The sequence below is a fragment of the Hyla sarda genome, chromosome 4, assembly GCF_029499605.1.
Source record: "Hyla sarda isolate aHylSar1 chromosome 4, aHylSar1.hap1, whole genome shotgun sequence".
Classification (NCBI taxonomy): domain Eukaryota; kingdom Metazoa; phylum Chordata; class Amphibia; order Anura; family Hylidae; genus Hyla; species Hyla sarda.
This window is the reverse complement of record NC_079192.1, coordinates 293,392,567-293,413,355: the sequence shown is the minus strand read 5'-3', so window position 1 is coordinate 293,413,355 and position 20,789 is coordinate 293,392,567. Positions and strand designations below refer to the sequence as shown.

General features: G+C 47.5%; 1 long non-coding RNA gene across 1 annotated transcript; it reads right to left on the bottom strand.

Annotated features, from left to right (window-relative positions):
* Nucleotides 1-11,431: 11,431 nt before the first annotated feature.
* LOC130369364 (uncharacterized) lies at nucleotides 11,432-19,958 on the bottom strand. Its single transcript, XR_008892730.1, has 2 exons — nucleotides 19,889-19,958; nucleotides 11,432-11,527 (listed from the first exon to the last, which is right to left on the bottom strand). It is a non-coding gene; the product is annotated as an uncharacterized LOC130369364 (long non-coding RNA).
* Between the last annotated feature and the right edge of the window lie 831 nt (nucleotides 19,959-20,789).

Sequence of the window (20,789 nt, the reverse complement as noted above, 5' to 3'; positions counted from 1 at the left end):
ACATTTTTGCAAGGGTTAATAGCAGAAAATACCCCCCAAAATTTGTAACCCCATCTCTTCTGAGTATGGCGGTACCCCATAAGTTGACCAGAAGTGCACTACGGGCGAACTACAATGCTCAGAAGAGGAGTCATATTTGGCTTTTTGAGAGCAAATTTTGCTCGGGGGGCATGTCGCATTTAGGAAGCCCCTATGGGGCCAGAACAGCAAAAAAAAAAAACACATGGCATACCATTTTGGAAACTAGACCCCTTGAGGAACATAAGGGGTACAGTGAGCATTTACCCCCACTGGTGTCTGTCAGATCTTTGGAACAGTGGGCTGTACGAAATTTTTAATTTGCACAGCCCACTGTTCCAAAGATCTGTCAGACACCAGTGGGGTGTAAATTCTCACTGCACCCCTCATTACATTCCGTAAGGGATGTAGTTTCCGAAATGGGGTCACGTGGTTTTTTTTTTTTTTGCGTTTGTCAAAACCGCTGTAACAATCAGCCACCCCTGTGCAAATCACCTCAAATGTACATGGTGCACTCTCCCTTCTGGGCCTTGTTGTGCGCCCCCAGAGCACTTTGCGCCCACATATGGGGTATCTCTGTAGTCGGGAGAAATTGCATTACAAATTTTGGGGGGGCTTTTTTTTCCCCTTTTACCTCTTGTCAAAATGAAAAGTATAGGGCAACACCAGCATGTTAGTGTAAACAATTTATTTTTTTACACTAACATGCTGGTGTAGACCCCAACTTCACCTTTCATAAGGGGTGAAAGGAGAAAAAGCCCCCCAAAATTTGTTAGGCAATTTCTCCCGAGTACGGCGATACCCCATATGTGGCCCTAAACTGATGCCTTGAAATACGACAGGGCTCCGAAGTGAGAGCGCCATGTGCATTTGAGGCCTAAATTAGGGATTTGCATAGGGGTGGACATAGGGGTATTCTACGCCAGTGATTCCCAAACAGGGTGCCTCCAGCTGTTGCAAAACTCCCAGCATGCTTGGACAGTCAACTGTTGTTTTGGAAACAGTGGCGTACCAGACGTTTTTCATTTTTATTGGGGAGGGGGGCTGTGTAGGGGTATGTGTATATGTAGTGTTTTTTACTTTCTATTTTGTGTTAGTGTAGTGTTTTTAGGGTACAGTCACATGGGCGGGGGGTTACAGCGAGTTTGAGCTGCCGCGCAAAATTTGCTGCATCGCAAACTGGCACCCTGATACTCACTGTAAGCCCCTGCCCATGTGAATGTACCCTGTACATGTGAATGTACCCTGTACATTCACAGGGGGGGGGGGGGACCTCCAGCTGTTGCAAAACTACAACTCCCAGCATGCACAGTCTATCAGCTGGAGGCACACGGGTTGGGAAACACTGAGTTAGGAAACAGACAATGTTTCCCAACCAGTGTGCCTCCAGTTGTTGCAAAACCACAACTCCCAAACATTCTCAGGCATGCTGGAAGTAGTAGTTCTGCAACATCTTTAGAGCCAGATGTTGCCGAACTACAACTCCCAGCATGCTTGGAGTTGTAGTTTTGCAACACCTGGAGGACTACAGTTTGCAGACCACTAATACAGTGGTTCCCAATCTGTGCCCTTCCTTATGTGGCAAAACTACAACTCCCAGTAAGCCAAAACTGTCCAGGCATGCTGGGAGTTGTAGTTCTGCCACATCTGAAGGGCCTGATGTTACAGAACTACAACTCCCAGCATTCCTGGACAGTAAGGGCATGCTGAGGATGTGTAGTTTTGCAACATCTGGAAGGGCACAGTGGTCTCCAAACTGTGGACCTCCAGATGTTGCAAAACTGCAACTCCCAGCATGCCCAGACACCAAGGGCTGTCTGGGCATGCTGGGAGTTGTAGTATACAGGGTCCCATTACAGCAATGCATGTCGCTTTACGGCAACGTGCATTGCTGTAAAGGGCCCGACCGCGGCTGAAGAGGAACTCACCTGTCGCCGCCGCCTTCATCGTCTGGATCCGGGTCTACGGGGACGAGGTAAATACCGGGGCCGGTCCCCAGCACTCCCCCGTCCCCCGCCGCGTCCTCCGGTCTTCCTCCCGTCCTCTCCAGACTTCAAGGGGCCGGGCAGGGTGGGAGGAAGTAACAGCCGGGATCATGCAAAATTACCGGGCGGTCGGGTCCCAGAGACCCGATCAGCCCGGTATCGCCGCAGATCGCAAGGGCCTACATGGCCCCCCTCGGCGTTTGCCCTGGATGCCTGCTGAAGGATTTCAGGAGGCATCCGGTTCAGATCTCTGCCCGGCTCGCGGTAGGGACCGGAAAACGTCAGGGCGTATGGATACGCCCTGGGTTCTTAAGGCCCAGGGTGTGAGGGCGTATCCATACGCCCTGGGTCCTTAAGAGGTTAAGGGGTTAAAAGAAAAAAGGTTTTCACCGGAGGACCCCTTTTAATTTTTTTTTTTTTAACCTCTTGTGAAAATAAAGTATGGGGCAACACCAGCATGTTAGTGTAAATATATATATATTTTTTGTTACACTAACAGGCTAGTGTAGACCCCCAATGCTTCCTTTTCATAAGGGGTAAAGAGCCCCCCCCCCCCCCAAAAAAAAAATAAACTCAATTGCTCCAGAGTACGGAAATACCCCATATGTGGCCCTAAACTGTTTCCTTGTAATACGACAGGGCTCTGAAGTGAGAGAGCGTCATGTGCACTTGAGGACTATATTAGGGGTTGCATAGGGGTATTCTACGCCAGTGCTTCCCAAACAGGGTGCCTCCAACTGTTGCTAAACTCACAGCATGTCTGGGTAGTCAGTGGCTGTCCAGAAATACTGGTAGTTGTGTTTTTTTTGCAACAGCTGGAAGTTGTTTTGGAAACCCTGCTGTACGATACGTTCATTTTTATTGGGGGGGGGGGGCATGTAAGGGGGTGTATATGTAGTGTTTACTCTTTTTATTAAGTGGCAGGGTAGCGTTTTAGGGTACATTTTTCACCGTGGGGGTTTACGGTGAGTTTCCCGTTAGGAGTTTGAGCTGCAGCAGAAAATTTGCTGCAGCTCAAACTTGAAGCAGGAAACTCACTGTAAAACCACCCGTGGGAATGTACCCTGTACATTCACATGCGGGGTAAACCTCCATCTGTTGCAAAACTACAACTCCCAGCATGCACAGACAGACCGTGCATGCTGGGAGTTGTAGTTTTGCCACAGCTGGAGGCACACTGGTTGGAAAATACTTAGGTAACAGAACCTAACTGAAGATTTCCCAAAGTATTTTCCAACCAGTGTGCCTCCAGCTGTTGCAAAACTACAACTACCAGCATGTACTGATCGCCGAAGAGCATGCTGGGAGATGTAGTTGTGTACCTCCAGCTGTTGCATAACTACATCTCCCAGCATGGGAAGAAAGACGTTTGCTGTTCGTGCATGCTGGGAGTTGCAGTCTTGCAAGACTGAGGTCCACGGTTTAGAAATCACCGCACAGTGATCTCCTCCGACCTGTGGTCCTCCCAGATGTTGCAAAACTACAACTCCCAGGATGCCCAGACAGCAAACTGCTGTGTGGGCATGCTGGGAGTTGTAGATTTGCAAGATCTAGATGGCCACAGTGGTCTCCAAACTGCAGCCCTCCAGATGTTGCTAGGCAAATCACGGCTTCTGTAGTCTGCAGTATGCCGCACCAGGGAGCCAGCCGCACATCATCGCCGCCCGCTGCCGATTGTAAATGACCTCTGACGCCGGTCACAGGACAGTTCCCCTGTTCTGCCCGGACTACTGTGGCAATAACTTTAACTCCTTCCCCCCCCTCCCCCCATATCTGCTATTGGTCGGTTGCTTCTGACCATCCAATAGCAGGGATAGGAGGAGGTGGCACCCCTGCCACCTAACTCCTATCCCTTCAGGGGGGACCAGGGGTGTCTTGGACACCCCCAAACACCCTTATTTTCCGGGTCACTGGAGACCCGTATGACCCGATTGCCAACATGTCCCTGCTGAATGATTTCAGCAGGCATCCTGGTCTGGTACCCAACCGGCTAGCAGCGGTGACCAAAATTCCCACAGGTGTACCCATATGCCCTCAGCCCTGAAGGACTTTAAAACGGGTGGGGTGTATGGATACACCTGCCGTCCTTAAGGGGTTAAAAAAAAAAAACTGCCACTAGGTGTCTCCCTAATCGAGATGAGTGAAGTTACAGTAATTCGATTCGTCACAAACTTCTCTGCTCGGCAGTTGCTGACTTTAGCCTCTATAAATGAGTTCAGCTTTAAGGTACTCTGGTGGGCTGGAAAAGGTGGATACAGTCCTAGGAGAGAGTTTCCAGCCCACCGGAGCACCTGAAAGCTGAACTTATTTATGAAGGCTAAAGTCTTCAACTGCCGAGCCGAGAAGTTCGTATCAAATCATTGTAACTTCACTCATCTCTAGTAGTCAGCATCAGGAAAAACCTACCCTGATACAAAGAATCAATGCCTAGAATTTTAAATTACTGTGTATTAAAGGGATGGATTGAATCTTTCAAATGAACACCTTATGCCGAATGGACTTAAAGGAAATCTGTCATTAGTGTCACCCACATTAACCTGTTATATAGGCTTGTTGTGCAGGTGACACTGATCAAAATGATACTAACCCCATAGGAATCTGTTTCGTGGCGGCGTCCCCGCTGTTGGGTCAGCGCTCTGCCCTGCTTATCAATCATAGCCTCCCTCTGCCTGCTCATTCTCGATTCTACACAGCTGTGCATGTTTCTGCCATGGAAATCCCAAATTCTGCATCCACAAAAATAATGAATTTGTTCTGCAGATTCCTCTTGGGAGATGTATTGCCGTCTATTGAACATTTGCAATTCTAGTGCCAGCAGATGATGCAAATTTGTGGAATATTGGGCAGACAATACACACATTTTCCACTGTATGAACATAGCCTCAGACTTGGAAAAACTAGAATGAGTGTGGGTTCACCCAGCGGAATGTCTGTCCGGGTTGCAATGTAGCCCTAGTCTTATACGGTCACCTTCTGTTCTTTATACAATTATAGTGCCCACATAGACTAAAACAGTGATCTTCTCAGTGCTGCCTCTCTGTAATAGCTCTCCTCTTAATGCCCCATACTGTAATACCTACCTTTGTTTTCCCAACAAAGTAATAATGCCCCACCTTTGTGCCCTTTACTGTGTAATAATGCTTTATTTGTGACTCTTACACCTCTGTATTTACTACTACTGCATTGTCAGCATGAACACTGAATACTTTATACCGAAAACAGACTGGAAGCAAATCAGTGGTGCGCAGTACATCCTCTTAATCTTCCGCCTGGATTAAGAGGATGGTTCTCCTGGTTTCACCTGTTTTGATACCAAATACACAGCACTCAGTGAATATTTCTCGGTCGCTCTTTATTGGGGGACACCGAACTGATGGGTATATGCTCTTGCCACTAGGAGGCGCTGACACTAGGAAAAAGAAAGTCGGCTCCTCCCTGGCAGGATATACCCGCCCACCTGCAGTGAAGTAACCAGTTTTATCTAGTGTCATCTAGGAGGTGGACACGGTCTGGTTCTCGCCAGACCTGGTCTTTTTATTATTTTCTAGTTAGGGCTGTTTAGTTAGATTTCTTTACTCCCTTTTATTTTCACTTTTCAGGTGGGGCGACAGGAGCATGGCGCTGCCTGTTTCCGCATATGCGGCTAAGGGGCACGAGACATCAATGGATGCATCGTCAACCCCTTCCCGCCAACGGTCAGCGCCTGGAGGCTGCACCTTGGGTCCGGGTCCCCCACTGCCCCTGCTCGCACCGCTATTTGCAGCCTTGTATGATGCAGCTTGGCCATAAGCTGGTTGAAGATGTCTGAGGGTGAGTATAAGAAGGCAGGTGAGTATTTTACACCCCCTTCCCCCCCCCCCCCCCTCAGGGTGCCGTACTTCCACCTTAGGGGACTTTGTTCTTTATTGGGGTCTTTTTTGTGTGGGGGCCGTGTTAGCAGGGACACTGCACCTGCACTGCTGACCGAATGAGGGGCTCATGGTACGCCCCTGTGCCAGCGCGCGTTCTGGGGGTTAAAATGGCGCGGGCCTATCCTTCCTCCAGCCGCTTGTTTTCTGAGCGGTGCCGTTGACTCCCGGTTGCAGCCCGGAGGGAGCTTCTCCTCTCCGGGCTGCCCGTCAGATTCAGCTGAGCCGAGATCCGCCCCTCATACATGGCAGTGGTGCCGTTGGCTCCCTGTGTGCAGCCCGGAGGGAGCTTCTCCTCTCCGGGCTGCCATCTAAGATTCAGTGGAGCTTAGCTCCGCCCCTTGCACATGGTTCTCCAAGCGGCGCCGTCGCTCCCTGTTCTGCAGCCCGGAGAGAGCTTTTCCTCTCCGGGCTGCCATGTTGGGTTTTTTTTCGGCGGAACTTAGCTCCGCCCCTCACATTCTGGAGCGGCGTCGCTTGTTCTCCAAGCGGTGCCGTCTGCTCCCTAATCTGCGACCCGAAGGGAGTTTTTCCCTCCCCGGGCCGCCATGTTAGTTTTCGGCGGAACTCAGGTCCGCCCCTCACATTCTGGAGCGGCGCCGCTCGTTCTCCGAGCTCCCTAATCTGCGACCGGAGGGAGTTTCTCCTCTCCGGGCCGCCATACTAGTCTCTGGTGGAGCTTAGCTCCACCCCCCTCTCATCGGCAGCGACACCGCTTGTTTTAGCTAGGCGGCGGTTGGCTGGCACTTCTAAGCATGTTTCTCTGTTCACCGCCACCGCTCCTGAGTCTGCCTTTATAATGTAAGGCTTGGGGGGAACTCTGTGGAGTTCAAGTCCCCAGCAGTTTCACGGTGGCAATTATGGTAAGGAAGCAGCACATTTCTAGTATTGCCCTCTAAGTTATGGGAGCCTTGGCCTATCGGCCATATCAGCTATCCAACATAAGTTCTACTTTGTTGCCGTGGCAGCTTTTTGTCTGGGACGTATGGTCCCTTGGTGTCTATAGGGGATCTCTTCATACATTGTTTCCCCTACCGCTGGGTGCCATACCTTGACGATGGCCTCGCCTGTCCTTCATCTCACAGCTGCCACCTTATCGGATGGTGCTCCGGTACCTCTACTGGTGCGAGATGCCGAAGGCAGCACCCTTCCCTACTAGAGTTCCATACCAGTCAGTCAGACAGTGTCTGCATGGTTTCCTCTGCCACCTGTCATCCACTTGTCGGTACCTCACGGCTAGGCGAGGCGTCCGATGTCATGTCTCGCTACGCTCTGAACCTATATCAATAAGCCAGAAAGCGGTCTGCGTGGTTTCCTCTGCCTTTTGTCAAACGATTCACGGCTGTTCTGTCTGTGGCTGCAGTTCCGATACCCCACTGCTGGGTGTGGGAGGACTGCCCGATGTGTCTTCAGGACCCATATCAGTAAGCCAGACAGTGGTCTGCATGGTTTCCTCTGCCGTTTATCACACGTTTTACAGCTGATATATCTGTGGCTGCAGTTCCGATACCCCACTGCTGGGTGCAGTATGTGGAGAACTGACCTGCTGTGCCTTAAGGACCCTATGGCTCTTTGTCTCCTACGGACCCATGCCAGTGAGCCAGTCACACACTTTACGACCGTGGTGTCTGTGACTGGAATTCCAGCTCCTCTCTACTGAGCGAGGTGCCGACGTCATGGATAGTTGTCTTCGGTGGATCCATGCCAAAGGATCAGACAGTGGTCTGTATTGGTGCTTACACCGCCAGTTATACATCTCATGGCTGATGTGTCTGCACCTGGGTTTCCGGTTCCTCTCTACTGAGTACAGTACCGAGGGTGTGCATAGTTGTTTTTCCGTGGATACATGCCACTGAGCCAGGCAGTGATCGGCATGGTTGCCTACATCTGTGTGGTTCTCTACACCACCTGTCCTCCATCAAATGGCTGGTGTGTCACTCGGTTCCTCACTATTGTGTGAGGCGCTCGTCTTCTATGGACCCATACCAGTAAGCAAAACAGTGGTCTGTATGTTTACCTACACCGCCTATCATACATCTATTGACTGATGTCCCTGCAGATGGAATTCTGGTACCTTACTACTGAGCGAGGTGCCACTGCAGTATTCGGCTTCCATGGACCTGTACCTGTCAGCCAGGTAGTGGTTGCAGTTTTTCCTGCTCCACCCGTTACACATCCCATAGCTGACGTCTTTGCGACTAGTCTTCCGTGTCCTCGCTTCTGTACAAGGTTTCCGATGGGATCACTCTCTGTCCCCTAGGGACCTATACCAGCAAGCCAGACAGTTGCCTGCATATTTCTTCTGCCGACGGTCCCACGGCAGTGGGGACTGATCCTGCGTGTCCCACAGGACACTATACGGGATGTCAGGGATACATTCTGCGGTCCCTCTGTTTTCCTCTCTCTCTCTCTCCAGGGGGCAGGATTTCTTGGCCTTTCCACCTTCGGGTCATCTATCATGTGTTGTCACCCCGTGGACCGTAGTTCACCTCTGCATGGTAGTTGTCAGGTGGGTTTCTCCAAGCTGCCCCATGTGCCTAATACAATGCACCACATACTGGTTTACAGGGTTACCTGCTTAGCTAGGTTCCCCTCTGCATGCCTCCTACTCTGTCTGCAGGCTGGGTTATCTCCCCACTGGGCCCCAAAATGCCCAACCGTTCTGCTCGGTGCTCTGGTCCACCTACTCACCTTCCCTGTTCGACTACTGCTGAAGCTGTAGTCCGGTGTCTCTCTTCCACGTGAGTGCGTGCTTGTGGGTCCTTAGTTCCTTTCTGTCTATAGGTCCCAGGGACCTTTGCAGCAACAGCGGCGTCACTCCGTTCTCCTTATCGGGTTGCACTGTTGGCTGTTGGGGGCATACCTGCCTTCCTGCTGGTTACTTGGATGTCTGCAGTTTCTTTAGTGTCTGCAGTCCTGGTTACGCCACTGTTGTCGTGGGGTCCCCATGTCTGTGTTCCTACATATGCTAGGTCCGTTTTGTGGGAGGAGAGCCACCTTCCTTTAGCTAGGGAGATGCGTCCAGGGTTCTCGGCGATCCGTTCCCGGTTCCGAGGCAGTTGATCACCTCTGTTCCGACGTGCGGCCTGCTGGGACACCGGTCGGTTCAGCCTCTCCCTGTCCCTCCGGGTGTTTTTTCTGGGGTCTCTGTCAAGGGTGTTCCAGGGCCTGCTGGTCACTGGCTGACATGGCTCTCATCACGTCTTGTCTTTGTTGCCCAGCCTCAGGGTGCGGGATTCCAGTCCCTCTTGGGGCGCAAGGCGGCTCCTCCAGGCGGCGAGGGATGCCGCTGGAGCCTGGGGGTTTCTTCCACTAAGTCATTGTTTTTTTTCCTACTCCTCCTGTGCCTTGCGCGCTTGCCAGACCCTGTTTTGTCAGGGCTGCGGGATCAGGGTACTATTTTGCTTTTTGCTGAAGTATTTTCTCCAGTGAGTTTTTTCCGTCCACCTTATCAGCCTAGTGCTCTCCTTGGAAGGCGTGTTCCTTCTTCCCCTGTTGTCTGGTTCAGCTGTACTACATTGACACCACAGTCTTCTAGAGTGATCCTTCCTATGCCCAGGCACTGGGAGTCCGAACTGGGTTCTCATGGGTTCTCTCTTCATTCCCGTTTCTGACGGGATATTCTTCAGGATGCTAGTTCCCTTGTTGGGACTCTGTCCTTCGATACTGTGCTGTGCCTTCTTTCAGGCGGCTTTCCGATTCTTGGGCCTTAGTGATGGCTCAGGTCTTGGACATTGTTGCAGCAGGCCCAACTCCTCCGCGATTCCGTTCGTCGGGGGGGGGGGGGGGGTATTTCCGTTCTGCACTCCTTCTCTTCCTTATGGCAGTTTTTCACCAGGAGAGTTGTTCACGGATAGGTTTCCCCTTTGTCCGGTGGTTTCTTGTCTCTCTATATGACCCGGGTGCCTTGGGTCTCTACAGTGGATGGCCTTTTCCTTTTGGTCCTGGTCCATTCTTGGACGGGAGATCTTCTGGGAGCTCTTTCTCGTAGCCTTCATTGGGGGACACCGCACCCACCAATTTCTTCTTCTTTTTCTGGTCCTTTGTTTCTCCGGGATTCCTTCTATGGTCCTTCGGACATATTCCTCGTTTGGCTTCTCCTACTGCTTTGTGACACAACTGGTTACTTCACTGCAGGTGGGCGGGTATATCCTGCCAAGGAGGAGCCGACTTTCTTTTTCCTAGTGTCAGCGCCTCCTAGTGGCAAGAGCATATACCCATCAGTTCGGTGTCCCCCAATGAAGAGCGCAAGAGAAAGAGATTTTATGGTGAGTACAAAAAAATCTCCTTTTTCTATGTTTAACCACTGAACTAAATTAGACCATAAAAGACGTCTGGTCATGATAGATCTGATAAGACCCAGAATACAGGACTGTTACATTCGGTGACCACAGGGGTCATTTTCCCTGATTGTAGATGTTCTCTTCTATTTTCTTCTCCATCCAACCAAAACAAATATGATGATGTCTCCTGCTGACTATTCTCGGTGGTCCCTTATTTCTGCAGCCATCCCTACCTTTGTGTCAATAATTTTTTTTTTCACCCACAAATGCGGATTTACAAATCTGTGTTGAAAAACAATCTGTACCATATGGACTACCATGCAGATTCCATTCACGTGGATTTGGGCACCAATGTGAAAATTCCCTAATGTTCAGACATTGAAAGGTTATTGTAGATGTTGAAACCCATGATATTTTACAGTACAGGGGAAAATTGATATACAGTTTAGGGTATGCTGCAGATTTCAATCCAGCCAACTGTCCATATACTGAAAATTTTGCTGCATCTAAATGTCCCCTCAGATTGTCATACAAACTACCACCACTCTCTATGTACTTTAACTGAAAAAAATAATAAACCAGGAAAAAGTTTCCAGCTGGTGCAGGATAGCATCCATCTTTTTATAGCTCAAAGAGCAGATAAGTTTGACAATTGGCACAATGGCACCCATGCACACGTAATACTCCCTATGCCCCCACACACAAATAATATTTCCTATGCCAGCGCGCACACACACAAAAATAAAGTTTCTTATTCCCCACACCCATATAATACTCCCTGTGCCAACGCCCAGACATACACTGATCTCTTCACTCAACGCACCCCCATGTTTTCCCTATTACCCTTTTTTATGTCTATTGTATAGACCGACCGACACACACACACATTTTCTGCATGGACCTTCCTGATGATGTAATCACAGGTCCTGGCATACAGAATGTACATGCTGTGCTGTCTATGGGCTCTGTGCAGCCTAGATTTTTGCGCAAATCGTGGCAAAATTGAGTAATGTGATTGTAGACCTTAAGCTGTGGTGGGGGCCCAGGGCAATTGCCTATGTTGCCCCCCCCCCAATGCCAGCCCTGCCTATAGTGAGATACCATATGTAGAAACTTACTGAACTTGACACAGTTCAGGCCCCTGTAATATGGAGGTGTACCCACCTCTAATACAGTACAACTGAAACAATTCACTAGATGTATCCACACACATAAAATAACTAAAAGGCGTCACAAATGACTGCTAGCTTGTCTGTTTATTTGCTTTCTCTGACTTTAATCCCAGCAGTTCTGTCTTCAGTTCTCCAGGCTTTGGTGGAATCTCAGGCACACTCTGCAACATATAATATATCCTGATTATAATTACATTATTTGTCCACTCCTACAGTGGGGAGAACAAGTATTTGATACACTGCTGATTTTGCAGGTTTTCCTACTTACAAAGCATGTAGAGGTCTATAATTTTTATCATAGGTACTCTTAAACTATGAGAGACGGAATATAAAACAAAAATCCAGAAAATCACATTGTATGATTTTTTTTTAAAATGTATTTGCATTTAATGCATGACATAAGTATTTGATCACCTACCAACCAGTCAGAATTCCAGCTCTCACAGACCTATTATTTATTCTTTAACCCCTTCATGACCCAGCCCATTTTCACCTTCAGGACCTGGGCATTTTTTGAAAATCTGACCACTGTTATTTTAAACATTAATAACTCTGTAATGCTTTTACTTATCATTCTGATTCCGAGATTGTTTTTTCGTGACATATTCTACTTTATGTTATTGGTAAAATTTCACTGATATTTGCATCCTTTCTTGGTAAAAAATCTAAAAATTTCATGAAAATTTTGAATTTTTCTAACTTTGATAATATCTGCTTGTAAGGAAAATGGATATTCCAAATAAATGACATATTGATTAACATATACAATATGTCTACTTTATGTTTGCATAAAAAAATTGACAAGTTTTTACTTTTGGAAGACATCAGAGGGCTTCAAAGTTCCGCAGCAATTTTCCAATTTTTCTCAAGATTTTCAAAATCGTACTTTTTCAGGGCCCAGTTCAGGTTGGAAGTGGATTTTAAGGGTCTTCATATTAGAAATACCCCACAAATGATCCCATTATAAAAACTGCACCCCCCCCCCCCCCCCCCCCAAAGTGTAAGTGTTTTAACCCTTTAGGTGTTTCACAGGAATAGCAGCAAAGTGAAGGAGAAAATTCTAAATCTTCATTTTTTACACTCGCATGTTCTTGTAGACCTAATTTTTTTATTTTTACAAGGGGTAAAAGGAGGGAAATCACCCTAAAATTTGTAACCCAATTTCTCTCGAGTAAGGAAATACCTCATATGTGTATGTCAAGTGTTCGGCGGGCGCAGTAGAGGGCTCAGAAGGGAAGGAGCGACAATGGGATTTTGGAGAGTGAGTTTTTCTGAAAGGGTTTTTGGGGGGCATGTCCCATTTAGGAAGCCCCTATGGTGCCAGAATAGTGGACCCCCACACACGTGACCCCATTTTGGAAACTACACCCCTCATAGAATTTAATAAGGGGTGCAGTGAGCATTTACACCCCACTGGCGTTTGACAGATATTTGAAACAGTGGACTGTGCAAATGAAAAATTGTATTTTTCATTTTCACAGACCACTGTTCCAAAAATCTGTCATATACCAGTGGGGTGTAAATTCTCACTGCCCCCCTTATTAAATTCCATGAGGGGTGTAGTTTCCAAAATGGGGTCACATATGGATATTTATTGTTTTGGGTTTATGTCAGAACTGCTGTAACAATCAGCCACCCCTGTGCAAATTACCTCAAATGTACATGGTGCACTCTCCCTTCTGGGCCTTCTTGTGCGCCCCCAGAGCACTTTGCGCCCACATATGGGGTATCTCCGTAGTCGGGAGAAATTGCATTACAAATTTTGAGGGTCTTTTTTCCCTTTTACCTCTTGTGAAAATGAAAAGTATAGAGCAACACCAGCATGTCAGTGTAAAAAATTAAATTTTTATACACTAACATGCTGGTGTAGACCCCAACTTCACCTTTTCATAAGGGGTTAAAGAAGAAAAAGCCCCCCAAAATTTGTAAGGCAATTTCTCCCGAGTACGGATATACCCCATATGTGTGTCCCAAAACTGTTGCCCTGAAATACGACAGGGCTCCAAAGTGAGAGAGCACCATACGCATTTGAGGCCTAAATTAGGGATTTGCATAGGGGTATTCTATGCCAATGAGTCCCAAACAGGGTGCCTCCAGCTGTTGCAAAACTCCCAGCATGCCTGGACAGTCAATGGCTGTCCGGCAATACTGGGAGTTGTTGTTTTGCAACAGCCGGAGGCTCCGTTTTGGAAACAGTAGCGTACCAGACGTTTTTAATTTTTTGGGGGGGAGGGGGGCTGTGCAGGGGTATGTGTATATGTAGTGTTTTTTACTTTTTATTTTAGGTTAGTGTTAGTGTAGTGTAGTGTTTTTAGGGTACAGTCACATGGGCAGAGGTTCACAGCAAGTTTGCCGCTGGGAGTTTGAGCTGTAGCACAAAATTTGCGCCATCTCAAACTTGCAGCACTCACTGTAAACCTCCGCCCATGTGAGTGTACCCTGTACATTGACATGGGGGGGAGGGGGCAAACATCCAGCTGTTGCAAACTCCGAGCATGCCCTTTGGCTGTCCGTGCATGCTGGGAGCTGTAGTTTTGCAACAGCTGGAGGCACACTGGTTTGGAAACACTAAGTTAAGTAATAAACTTTCAAATGTTTTGCAACCAAACTTAGTGTTTCCAAACCAGTGTGCCTCCAGCTGTTGCAAAACTACAACTCCCAGCATGCATGGTCTGTCAGTACATGCTGGGAGTTATAGTTTTGCAACAATTGCTACAGCTGGAGGCACTGAGGTAGGAAACGGACAATGTTTCCCAACTAGTGTGCCTCCAGTTGTTGCAAAACTACAACTCCCAGCATGCCCAGACATGCTGGAAGTTGTAGTTCGGCAATATCTGAAGGATCAGATGTTGCCAAACTACAACTTCCAGCATGCTTGGGCAGTCTGGTATGCTGAGTTTTGCAACATCTGGAGGTCCACAGTTTGGAGACCACTGTATGATGGTCTCCAATCTGTGGTCTTCCAGATGTTACAGAACTACAACTCCCAGCATGCCTGGACAGACTGAGCATGCTGAGATTTGTAGTTTTGCAACATCTGGAAGAGCACAGATTGGAGACCATTATACAGTGGTCTCCAAACAGTGGACCTCCAGATGTTGCAAAACTGCAACTCCCAGCATGCACAGAAAGCCAAAGGCTGTCTGGGCATGCTGGGAGTTGCAGTTTTGAAACTCCCAGAGGCAGCGGTGAGATCGCTTTACGGCGATCTCACTGCTGCCAATGAAGATGCCGCCCTGCTGCCGGAAACTCACCTCCGGGACGCACCACCGCCGGGACCGCCTGGAGGACGCTGCTCGCGCCGGGACCGCTCGGGACAGCGCATGGCCGGGTAAGAGACGCCGGGGGACGAGTAAGGGACACTTAGCAGAGCGGTGTGTGTCCCGATCCCCGTGATCCGGACTCACACACCGCGCTGCTAAGTATCCTGATAGCGAAACGCTGCTATCAGCTAGTCAGATTTGACTAGCTGATCGCAGCGATCGCTGGGGGGGGGGGGGGGGTGGGGGATGAAACCCCCCGTGGTCAGATGGTAAGATGGCTGGCTATCAGTGATAGCCACCATCTTTCTGGGCGCTGCGGGATGCCGCGAGTAGTGGCAAAAATGTTCATGACGTACCTGTATGTCATGGGTCGGGAACACCTTGCCACTAATGACGTATAGGTATGTCATAGGTATGTCATAGGTCGGGAAGGGGTTAAAGGGGTACTCCAGTGGAAAACTTTTTTTTTTTTTTAGATCAACTGGTGCCAGAAAGTTACACAGATTTGTAAATTACTTCTATTAAAAAATCTTAATCCTTCCAGTACTTATTAGCTGTTGAATACTACAGAGGAAATTATTTTCTTTTTGGAACAGAGTGCTCTCTGCTGGCATCATGACCACAGTGCTCTCTGCTGACATCTCTGTCCATTTTAGGAACTTTCCAGCAGCATATGTTAGCTATGAGGATTTTCTCCTACTCTGGACAGTTCTTAAAATGGACAGAGATGTCAGCAGAGAGCACTGTGGTCATGATGTCAGCAGAGAGCTCTGTGTTCCAAAATCTGTAACAAATCTGTTTAACTTTCTGGCACCAGTTGATAAAAAAAAAAAAAAAAAAGGTTTCCACCAGAGTACCCCTTTAAGAAGCCCTCCTGTTCTCCACTCATTACCCGTATTAACTGCACCTGTTCAACAAATTCCAACCTCTCCACAATGGCCAAGACCAGAGAGCTGTGTAAGGACATCAGGGATAAAATTGTAGATCTGCACAAGGCTGGGATGGGAAGAGAGCTGGATCCAGTCTACAAGAAAACCATTAGTAGCACACTACACCGTCATGGATTAAAATCCTGCAGCACATGCAAAGTCCCTCTGCTCAAGCCACCGCATGTCCAGGACCGTCTGAAGTTTGTCAATGACCATCTGGATGATACAGAGGAGGAATGAGAGAAGGTCATGTGTTCTGATGAGACAAAAATAGACCTTTTTGGTCTAAACCCCACTCACCATGTTTGGAGGAAGAAGAATGGTGAGTACAACCCCAAGAACACCATCCCAACCATGAAGCATGGAGGTAAAAACATAATTATTTGGGGCTGCTTTTCTGCAAAGGGGACAGGACAACTGCACCGTATTGAGGGGAGGATGTATGTGGCCAGATCTTGGCCAAGAACCTCCTTCCCTCAATAAGAGCATTGAAGATGGGTCATGGCTGGGTCTACCAGCATGACAACAACCTGAAACACACAGCCAGGACAACTAAAGAGTGGCTCTGTAAGAAGCATCTCGAGGTCCTGGAGTGGCCCAGCCAGTCTCCAGACCTAAACCCAATAGAAAATCTTTGGAGGGAGCTGAAAGTCTGTATTGCCCAGCAACAGCCCTGAAACCTGAAGCATCTGGAGAAGGTCTGTATGGAGGAGTGGGCCAAAATCCCTGCTGCAGTATGTGCAAACCTGGTCAAGAACTACAGGAAAAGTATGATCTCTGTAATTGCAAACAAAGGTTTATGTACCAAATATTACGGTAAGTATATATGCTTTTCTGATGTAGCAAATACTTGTCATGCAATAAAATGCAGATTCATACAATGTTATTTTTTTGATTTTTGTTTTAGATTTTCTCTCTCGCAGTTGAATAGTACCTATGATAAAAATTATAGACCTCTATATGCTGTGTAAGTAGGAAAACCTGCAAAACTAGCAGTGTATACTTGTTCTCCCCACTGTGTATAAAACTGCATGAAACACTTCAGTTGACTAAATGAATGGCTTCTAAATGTGTGTAAGGCTGGGTTCACATCAGCATTTTTCATTTCCGTTATAGAAATGAGCCACGGAGATTTAAAAGGAAGGTAACGGATCCCATTCATGTCAATGGGCTTTTTCTTTTTAAATCTCCTGTAATCTGTTATTGTCAGTTGCATTCAATTTGCTTTATTATTGTGCAGAGAAAAGACGTGCATGCAGGATTTTTTTTCGTCAGAAATAAAGGATGTAACATTAAAGTCTATAGTGATGCAAGTAACTTCGTTATACTCTGGTATTTTTATCCATAATTTCAAACGTTATAGCTAATAGCATGCTTAGAAGAAAAATGGAATGGAAATGGTTATAAAATAACTCACGTTAACAGACATAAACTGATGTTTTAACAGATAACAGATGTTAATAGTCCGTTATTTTATATGCAGGTTTTACTAAATCTTTTACCATTTCACTTCTTGTAACATTAGTTTTATATACTGTACATTATGTGTGACCCCCGTTATGTGTCAATAACAGACATATCATAAGGCTAAGTTTCTACTTTTTTGGGGGGGGGGAAACGCCAAGAAAAATACCAATTCTGCCGCATGCCATTTTTTCAACCAAAAAACGCTGCGGCTAGATGTTGGCTGTAAATCAATGAGAAATCGCAAAATTCTTTTTCCACTTGGCGTTTTTCAGTTTGGCGTTTTTTTAATCCTTTTGGCGTTTTTCAGCTCCTTGGCAGTTTTGCTAAATCACAGCATGTTGAGCCACTGGCGTTTTTCCCCTTGATATTGTGGCGTTTTTCTTCCATAGAAATGTAGTGTGTGGGTGTTTTTCACTTTTTTTATTCTTTATTTTTAAGGTGGTACTACTACTCCCAGCATGGAACACACACTGTTCCATGATGGGAGTAGTAGTACCTGTACTAATTGACAGATTGCCCGGGTTCTGTTGCGATTCTCCTGTATAATTTATAGATGCGGCCGTCCGCTCTTCTATGGTCCCCTGCACTGACGTATATATACACATATTCATATTTCCTGTGGGGAGCTGTCATTGGCCAGATGGTTCCAGCCAATCACAACTCTCTGTGGGAAATATGAATATGTGTATATATACGTCAGTGCAGGGGACCATAGAAGAGCGGCCGGCCGCATCTATACATTATACAGGAGGATCACAGCGGGTGTCAAGAGTGACATCTGCTGTGATATTTCCTTACCTGCAGGTACTACTACTCCCAACATGTTACAGTGTGTTCCATGCTGGGAGTAGTAGTACTACCTAAAAAAGAGAGAGAAAAAAAGTGGAACACACACACTTAATAAAAATTAATTAAAATTTTGTTATAAAAAAATATAAATTCTGTTAAATACATTTTTTCCCATCACTACTGCATCCTTTTTTTTTTTTTGTACCCAACAAATTTTGGGTACCAAGAAAAACGCCAAAGGGGCCAAAAATGCAATTTCCACACGAATGAAAAAACGCCAGAAAAAATGCCAGACGCAGGAAATTGCACTGGCGTTTTTTTCTTGCGTTTTTTTAAAACCAAAAAACGCAGGAAAAAAAACCTAGTAGAAACTTAGCCTAATGGTTTTGAACAATGCTGATGTGAATGTAGGTGAACATAGCCTAAGCAGCACCTTATGTTTCTTATCATATAAATAGGATGTATTAAAAGCAAAGCTCTAATTCTGGTTAAATTCACATCTATATTATATATATATATATTTATATATATATATATATACACACACACACACACAGGGACGTGCACAGCAATTTTGAGGGGCAGGGGCTCAATGTGAAAAACAGGGTACACCCGATCCATATGCAACTCCCTAGACCAGTGGTAACCCAAGCACGGTCCTTAAAGGACAACTGCAGCCAAAATTTTACTTATCCTCTATCCACAGGATAGGGGATAAGTGTTTGATCGCGGGCGGTCCGACTGCTGGGCCCCCCCTGCGATCTCCTGTACGGGGCCGCACCATGGCTCTCCCGTGGCTCTCCCTTGCAGGGGGCATGCCGGCCGCAGCATGACGTTGCGGCCGACATGCCCTCTCCATACATCTCTATGGGAGAGGCAGCGTTCATGCCTCCCCCATAGAACTGTATGGGGACGGGGAGTGGACGGGGCGTAAACAGTCGAGCTCAGAGCTCAGCGCTAATGCCGGCGCCCCGTTAGGGAGATCGCGGGGGGTCCCAGCGGTCGGACCCCCCGCGATCAAACACTTATCCCCTATCTTGTGGATAGGGGATAAGTTAAATTTGGCTGCAGTTGTCCTTTAAATACCCCCAACAGGTCATGTTATCAGGTGATATAGTTGTAGAGATGCCTGATGCACAGACCAGAATTATATCACCTGTGAAAGACTAAGGGAATCTTGAAAAAATCCTGTTAGGGCAGTGCTTCTCAATTATTTTCTGTCATGACCCCCCCCCCCTAGGAAGAAGAAGAAGAAGAAGAAGAAAACATTCCGCGCGACTGTAAATAGTATCATTTGTCTATAAAATTGTTATAAAGTACACATCTGCATAACACTGTATCCTTATTAACGTATATGAGGCTCTGTACACTGACAACAAGCGAGGCTCTGTACACTGACAACAAGCGGGGCTCTGTACACTGACAACAAGCGGGGCTCTGTACACTGACAACAAGCGGGGCTCTGTACACTGACAACAAGCGGGGCTCTGTACATGGAGGACAAGCAGGGATCTGTACCTGAGGACAAGCAGGGCCTGTACGAGAGAGAGCAGGGCAGCGGGCGCACTGCTCGGTGGCACAGTGAACTCCGACATGGTGGGTTGCTGCGCTTGGACGTGAGGTCACGTCACCCTGGTGACGTGACCTCACGTCTGAACGTAGCAGCGCGCCACGCCGGAGTTCAAAGCGCCTCTCCCAGGCAGCCACACTGACAACCCAGGGCCGTAAGTAAGATCCAGCCGTAGAGTTGCTAGGCAACCGACGCCGTGTGGGACGCCGCTTGCGAGTGAGTCAGGCCCCCCTTTACTGAGCCTCGTGCCTCCCCCTCCTAACGGGGCCCCAGCATTAGCACTCAGTGAAAGGTCGACATACAGTTCTATGGGAGAGGCGGGGAGGCACAAACGCTGCTTCCCCGCTTCTCCCATTGAACTACATGGAGAAGCCGTGTCAGCCATGACATCACGCCGTGGCTGGCACGCCCCCTGCGTGGCAGAGCTGTGGCCCCGTGCACGAGATTGTGGGGGGCCCAGCGTTTGGACCCCCCGTGATCAAACACTAATCCCCTTTAACACACCATCCACAGCTCCCCCGGTGCACTGATATAGCTTTTCTGTCCTCCGTTCCGGCCTTCTTTCTGCTTCCTGTGCACAGATCCAAACACTGCGATGAACTTATTGCCGGGCGCAGCGATTTCCCGCCTTGACCAGTGATACAATGAGCGCAGTGTCATATAACAGGCCAAGGCTCCTCATATGACATGCGCTCAGCCTATTACCGACCGAGGTGGGACATCATTGCGGCTGGAGATAAGCTCATCGCAGTGTCCTGGTGCTGTCCACACCTCGTGTCACACTGGGTCTGGTGCTACATAAGCTGCATATGGACTATGCTCAGTTATAAGCTGTGGACAGTTCCAGGAGTGGGGAGAAAGGAGCCCTGTTAAAGGGGTACTCTGGTGGAAAACATATATATATATTTTTTAATCAACTGGTCCCAGAAAGTTAAACAGATTTGTAAATTACTTCTATTAAAAAAATCTTTACCCTTCCAATACTTATTAGCAGCTATATACTACAGAGGAAATTATTTTTTTTTATAAATTTCTTTTTGTCTTGTCCACAGTGCTCTCTGCTGACACCTGATGCCTGTATCAGGAACTGTCCAGGGCAGGAGAAAATCCCCATAGCAAACCTATCCTGCTCTGGACAGTTCCTGTCATGGACAGAGGTGTCAGCAGAGAGCAGTGTGGATGGGACAAAAAAGAAATTTAACCCCTTAAGGACTCAGGGTTTTTCCGTTTTTGCACTTTCGTTTTTTCCTCCTTACCTTTTAAAAATCATAACCCTTTCAATTTTCCACCTAAAAATCCATATTATGGCTTATTTTTTGCGTCGCCAATTCTACTTTGCAGTGACATTAGTCATTTTACCCAAAAATGCACGGCGAAACGGAAAAAAAAATCATTGTGCGACAAA